The 7,500-nt window shown below is 44.1% G+C and overlaps 1 protein-coding gene across 1 annotated transcript in view; it reads right to left on the reverse strand.

Annotated features, from left to right (window-relative positions):
• The window catches only part of LOC113820249 (uncharacterized), a 10,094-nt gene that overhangs the window by 2,329 nt on the left and 265 nt on the right, over positions 1-7,500 (reverse strand). Inside the window, exons 1-2 of the mRNA XM_070119850.1 lie at positions 7,265-7,500; positions 1-150 (exon numbers count right to left, since the gene is read on the reverse strand). The exon at positions 1-150 is cut by the window's left edge and continues 2,329 nt beyond it; the exon at positions 7,265-7,500 is cut by the window's right edge and continues 265 nt beyond it. The gene's annotated coding sequence lies outside the window, so the exon portion shown is untranslated. The remainder of the gene's footprint in view (positions 151-7,264) is intronic.

A 7,500-nucleotide genomic window follows, 5' to 3' on the forward strand; every position in this document is an offset into this window, starting at 1 on the left:
CAGTGGATATTCTCGGTGAGAACCTTCTCCTCTCTACTAATAAGGGCTACCCCCGGCCGAAGAAGAGGTGGATTGCTCTCCGCCTGACAAACCATCCACAGGCAGGCTCCCAGGATCAGCATGCACATCCCTCCCAACATGGTTCAATATCTGCAAGAAGCATAACATTTTAATTCCATGTTGGTAACCACCACGTCCTTTCCAACAAAATGTTTATGTAAAATACGTGTTGGTGTGTCATGTGGTCATATGTGATCATGTCTAGTTATGGTTAGTTCTACTATGGTCCCTCGTGCAACCGTGCATAATATCCGGGTCCATACTTTGTACGTCCGCTAGTACGTCTCCCATGCATAGGTTCCCTACCCGCATGCTCAGAACTAACATTCCTCCCATGAGTTTCATTCATTCCATCATTCATTCTCCTTTCGCCCTCAGCGTTATTTGCAGAAGCATTGTTGGAATCTGTATTGTTTGTGATATCCATTCTCATCTTACAACAATTATTGGCTGTTCCTGGAATAGACTCTTTATTGAATTCATCCTCCACAATTACATCCGGTCCCTCATCCTCTTCCCATGAAGGTTGAGCTTCCGTCCTTTGCACCGTTTCGGCTCCATCGCCAACTGGTCTAGGATAATTCATAAGGTACTCCATTTCCCTTTCGTCTTCTTCCTCCGGATTGCCTTCAGGGATGATAGACTCCTCGTCTGGTCTCATCTCCGGATATGGTCTCCTAGCTCCTGGAGCTAGTGCTCTTGGTATGGTTGCTTCCAAAGCCACCTTCATATTTTCCAAATGGACTTCTCTAAACTCCCTAGTTTGCAAGTCTCTTAACTGATAGACATAGGGTTTTACCTCCTTGGTAACCCGGTATGGTCCTTCCCATTTGGGTGATAATTTTGTATCCCCTTTCTTTCTAATGGCTTTCACAAAAACTCTTGTGCCTTCCCGTAGTGAAGTGTCCTTTGATTTCTTCAATTGAGTTCGACACTGTCTATCTGCTGCCCTTAGCAGATTGTCTCTCACATATTCATAGACTTCTTGAGATCTTCGGGTTCGTGTTGCCACGAAGTCCTCACTGGGTAGTCTATAACTTGTGATGGGTCTTGTCCACCATTCCGCATCCCTACCAAACATCACATAGTATGGCGTATCTCCAATAGCACTATGATAGGCTGAATTCAAGGCTAACTGTGCCTCTGCTAAATACTGGTCCCAGTAGTGTTCTTTACCTTCCACTAGACCACGTAAGATGCTTAATACCTGCTGATTTGTCCTCTCACAGAGTCCATTTGATGCAGGGTGATATGCCACAATCTGACGATGATCATACCCTAAGGTCTTCGCCATGCATCTTAGAAGTTTATTCCTGAATTCCCTTCCTTGGTCAGTTAAGACTGTCTTTGGGACTCCATATTGCAGGAATATTGGATAAATACTCTTAGCTACTGCCTCTGCGGTTTTATCAGGGAGTGCTTCCACTACCGCAAATCTGGTGAGGAAATCCGTAACCACCAGTATGTACTTATTTCCCCCTTCCGTAAGGGGAAATGGTCCCATCAGGTCCATAGCTAGAGTCTGAAAAGGTTCCTCTGGTACTGGATACCTTCTTAAAGGAGTTAAGGGATGGCCTCTACCCTTAAACCTTTGACATGTAAGACATTGTTGACAATACCTACTAATGTCTTTGTCCATTCCACGCCAAGTGAATAGTCTTTTAGCACGAAACTTGGTCCTTTCTTCTGCCCCATGGCCTCCCAGTGGTGCTAAGTGAACTAGTGCTAGGGCTTTAGGAACTAAGCTCCTAGGCACACAAAGTACTTCTTCGACTTCCCTCATCGAATTCCGGTGTTGAATCTGTTTGTAAAGTAACTCTTGGTCCATAAAGAAGTCCTTCACCTCCAAATTCGGGTCCACCTTCTTTCGATTGATTTCAGTCTTGTCCAGGAGATATCGGATTACAGGCCCATATAGAGGATCTTGTCTTTGCTCTCTGATCATTTCCTCTAATGACCACGGCGGTCCATCTTCCTCCTCGTCCTGTTCTTCCTCAATCTTCTCCCCTGATGACTCGACTGCCAGAATACAAACAATTTGACAATTCTCGGCTTCGTCGATAATCATTTGTGAGGTACGTTCCACCTCCTCGGCGTTGATTCCCTCAGGAACTTCAATCCGGGACAGAGCATCTGCCGCTGCGTTAAGCTTCCCTGGATGGTACATAATTTTTGCCCCAAAGGATTGCGCAGTTAGAGCCCATCTCGTAACTCTCGCATTACCATCCTTCGCTTTGTGGAATAACCAATGAAGTGATCTGTTGTCTGACAGAACTACTACTTCTAATCCCCACACCAAGGGTTTAAACTTTTTTAAGGCCTCTATTATTGCTAGAGCCTCTTTCTCCATGGTGGTATACCGACTTTCAGCTGCCTTCAGCTGTCGGCTGTAGTATGCAACTGGGCAAAAATGGCCCTCATACCTTTGAGCAAGTACTGCACCAATAGCTCCTTGACTGGCGTCAGTGCTAAGATACCATGTTTTCCTGAAATCAGGTGCTTTGAGTACTGGTTCCGTAACCAAGTTCTCTCTAAGAATAGTAAAGGCTTTTTCCTGTTCATCACCCCAGATGAAAGGATTCTTCTCTGAAGTTAACTTTGTTAGAGCGTTGGCTTTCTTGGCATATCCATCGACAAACCTTCGATAATAGCCACTTAACCCTAAGAATCTCCGTACCTCTTTACGGTTCTTGGGTCTTGGGAAATTGCGTACTGCCGCTAACTTGTCTAGTGCAGGCTTCACATTCCCATGTCCCACTCTATGTCCAAGAAGATTAACTTCCTTCTGGAATAGGTGTGATTTCTCAGGACTAGCCTTTAGTCCAGCTTGTATCAGTCTCTGCAAAGCCTCTGCCAATATGGGTAAATGAGTTTTGATATCCTCACTATATATTGCAATATCATCCAAAAATAATTGCAATCCCTTTCCAATTTGACCACTGAACACTCTGTTCATAAGTCTTTGAAACGTCCTTGGGGCGTTGGACAATCCAAAAGGCATTACATTATATTCATAATGTCCCAGGTGAGTAGAGAATGCCGATCTCTCCTTAGATTCCTCGTCTAGTGGCACCTGGTGATATCCACTTCTCAAATCCAGTGTGGAAAACCATTTACTTTGACTGACTTGATACAAGATGTCTTCAATTAGAGGTAAGGGATAAAATTCGGGTCTCGTTTTACCATTAAGAGCCCTGTAATCCACACACAACCTTGGATGTGAATTATCCTTCCTCTTTACTAGGACAATTGGAGCATTCCATTCGGATGAACTGACCCTTATATGACCTTGATCCATTAAGGCTTGGACCTCTGCCTCCACGGCTGGTCGTACTGCATAAGGAATAAACCTGGGTGGTATATAAACCTTTTGTTCATCGACTGTGTCTATCCGATGACTAACCAAGTTTGTTTTCCCCAGTGGCTCCTCCTTCAAGTTAAAGGCTGCCTGAAAGTCCCGCAAAACCCTTTCTGCGTCTTTCCTCTGGCTTGGAGATAATACCCACTCATCTGCCTTTAACTCTTTCAGTAATTTCTGAAAGCGATCCTCATCTAAAGTTGGGTCCTGACCTGCTTTCACCTGTTGAGGGTCGATCTGAAGTGCCTGTTCCAATGGGTCATCCTCATCTTCATTGTCCGGTATTTCAGTTATTACAGCATTTACTGTTAATTTAGCCAATGATTTTTGTCTTTCCTTATGGCCCTTGTCCAAATTCCCACACAGTTCCACATCAGTATCTTCTATAGGGAATGCCTGGGCTATCCTCCGTTTTTGGTGGATTAGTACTGGTACCCTTCCCCAGTTACAAGCTAAGACCTTCACCTGATCCTCTGCTGTGCATATAACAGGAATGATAACACAATCTTCCTGTAATGGATTTGCTTTTATCATTATTGGAGTTCCATCCTCCAATTTTCCACCTTTTCTTTTAAGACATCCAAGTAACACAGCTGCCTTACCTGGAGGTACAGTAATAGTTTCCAATGAAACCACTGTATATTCATGAGAGTTAATTTGATCCTCTGCCAAATCTTCCTTAGATTTCTTGCTCTGGTCCTCCAGACTCTCATTCACCTGGTGACTCCCTACCACTTTAGGTGATTGAACCGGTTTATGTCCCTCGTGGTTTACCATACCTTTCTGCAGGACTTTAGATCCTTGACAAATTCTCCATTTATCAAAATCTAGTATTAATTTATGCTCGTGCATTAAGGACGATCCAACAAGAACATCACAATCCCCAGGAAAGTTAATGATCTCGTCCTGAAACACATAGCACCTATGAGAGATTATTTTTCCTCCCATTTCGAAGGTCATTTGGGTCTCCCCTAGTGCCTTCACCGGTTCTCCTTCCAGTATTCCACTTACGAGCAGTTCACGTGGTACAAGCGGAGAAGGAAGGTTCCTTGGATCCTTGTGGTCCTTCTCTTTCACCTCCTCCTGCTCCCTGTACATGGAATACTTAACCAATGTTGGGCTCGCCCCTGAGTCCCAAACTGCAGTAAAAGACTTTTGACTATTAGGTACCTTAACCTCAGTCATCATGTATCTTGGAAGAGACGATGCTAAGATAGGAATTATCAAGCGTCCTACTCCTTCCTGTACATCTTTGTCTTCTACATTCCTTCTGTTTAGTTGCCGCCCTCTTGGGACGGTGCTGAAGAGTTTTTTTGACTCTTTAGCCACTCCATAGCTTTTCTTTTGTGGACAATCTTTGACTATATGTCCACTTTCCTCACAGAAGAAACACTTAACTTTTGCCGGATTCTTAGGTTTTGTTCCAGTCGTTGGAAACTTCTGTTTAGGTTGAGCGCCTTGACCAACCTTAGATCTTCCCCTTGCTGGTAGATCCTGCTTGGAGCTCCAGCATCGATCCTTAGGATGTGAGTTGTTCCACCCATGAACATTACAGAAATATCTACTTGATTTCTGCCAAGAGATCTTCTTTGGAGGTTCCCTTGGTCTCTCCTCTCTTACCACTGCTACCTGAGCCTTCCCGGTTGCAGCGGTTTTATACCTGGGGCGTAGGGTGGACTGGAAGTGTTTGTCTTTCTCCCCATTTCTTTCCACCCACCTCGTGTAATCTTTTATGATTTGCGAGTATGGTATGGTTTTCAATTTGGCTATGTCCCATTCATCTCCAATTCGGTATTTGTCTAAAGCACCACCAACCATGGTTGTTGCAAGGAATCTCATAGTTACGGCGAGTAATGGGTCTGCCTTAAATGGCCAATCGTGTAGAAGAGTAAAATTCATGTGGAGAGCCTTTTTACTGTGAATCCATTCTTCAAAGGATTCATCCTGGTACCTTTCTGCCTCTCTTAAAGACTCGTCCCAGTTCTTCCTCTTTTGAGAGAATATTGCCAAAATACCCTCTTTAAACTCCTCCCAAGAGATGTCCCTGGAGGTTATCATTTGTGCTATCTCCTTAGCATTTCCCTTATCAGGGTGGATGTAACTTGCGGCGAAGTTCACCCTCTCGGCATCTCTCCTGACACCGTTCCGTCCCATCTCTATTTCCACCTGGGCGATCCATTCGCCTCCGGTCAGATCATCCTCATTCCTCATCAACAGGGGGACACATCGACCTCTTTGCACCATTTCCACTGGTGTAGGCTTTACCACGGCCCCGGCGGAATCTGGTGCTAGTGGTTGGGTTGTTGTAGGCGGTTGTTTAGTCCTTTCTAGTTTTTCCTCCAAGTCTGCAACCTTCTTCAGCAGATTTTCTACCACCTGTTCCATGTCTCCGGTCTCCTCGGCCCACGTACGAGATTCTTGAAGAGCACTGTTCTCCGCTTGAGAACTAGAAATATCTGTCAATTCCCCGCGAGTGTCAGAATTTCCTGACTCGGGATCCACGCTCGACGATAGTACCTCGTCACTTAAGTCGGCTACCGCGCCAACTCTGGTGTACACAGAGCCTAACAGGTCTCGTAGACCTGGCTCCCCCGCTATGACAAACGGATCTTCGTCGTCACTACTGTCCGTAGTAGCCGTGTCCCGTCTGTTACTGTCTTCCCCGGACATGCACAATTACGTTAACTGGTAGCACTGTGTTTTTATTTCCAATGTTCGAGGAATACTTTCCCCTTTTAGTTTTATAGTTTCTTTTCACTTGGAATTACAAGTCTCAGCCAGGCACACGGCCCTCGAAGCCTAACTCGCTAATTCCCACTTAAAAACAACAAGTAGAGTCAGGCACACGGCCCTCGCAACTCTCTTGCGGTTTATTGTCTTTGTGGTTCTTTCACAATGTCACTAAACACCAGTACTACACAGTTGTTCACTTATCGGTAATGTATAACCCTTGTTATTCACACGTAAGTTAAAATCTATCACTGCCCAGCGAAAAGATATTAAGGAAACCAATATCGATGTAATATGAGATGTATGTACACTGTAATGGTCGGAAAGTTTTGTTGTGTTGTTAGTAAAATAATTTCACTCATAAAACACTTTAACCCTGCAAGAAAACTTTATTGACCAAGTATTTAATATTCTAAGAAACTTGTTTATTAACATGCATTAATTATATATATCCCATCATTAAATACTAAAGGGTAAATTATTAAAAATAATACTTTATTAGGAGTTCATTCATTCATGCGCCCAAGCAGCATAGAATCACCAAGATTCGCTATAGCGGAGGCTCAACCCGCGCTGATCCTCTCTCTACAGTCACCACTTTCAGACTGATAAACTCCTCCCCTTTTTGTGACGTCACGTTTTCCTCACGCGTTCTCGCCACTCACACTGCGTTTTCTTTTCTCTCTCTCACTTGAGCCAATGAGCTACACTCGCTCCCTCTCGTGCACTCATACTATGCTCTAGCGACCAATCACGTTCTCGCTCGTTCTTGTGACGTCACACTCACGCACATACGAACACAATTTCCACTTGGTGCTCGCCGTCTACAGAGCTGCTTCTCTGAGAAAAAATTCTTTCAAACTTTGTATTATATCGTTAACACTATTAATCCCTTACGCTGCCACCAACTATTACCTAGCCCCTATTTAGGGGTTGTTATACTACTTTTTGTATAAGTCACTGGATAATAGATTTATATTCCACTCTCTCAGGAGCGGGCTCAGTGTTATGGATATAATACTTCCTAGTTTTGCATATGACAATTATATCTCAATATAATTTCAATTGGTTACAATAAACACAACGTAAATTTACACTTTTAATGTAATTACTTACGTATACAGTGTTGGTTATGCTCGTCTCCTGACAAGCTGATAATTCCCCTTGGAATTGTTTATACTCGTCTAAAGGCGAGCTGATGATTCCCCTTGGAATCCGGAATTCAGTAATTATAACCAAAAAGCTAAATTCGCTTTGGATTAACCGTCACGGCGTCCACGCACGATTAAGGTTGAAACTGAACTGGGGCACGAGTGCCACACAGGCGCCCTGGCCTCTCCTGACCCTGCTGA

Source organism: Penaeus vannamei, unplaced genomic scaffold, assembly GCF_042767895.1.
Source record: "Penaeus vannamei isolate JL-2024 unplaced genomic scaffold, ASM4276789v1 unanchor815, whole genome shotgun sequence".
Lineage (NCBI taxonomy): Eukaryota > Metazoa > Arthropoda > Malacostraca > Decapoda > Penaeidae > Penaeus > Penaeus vannamei.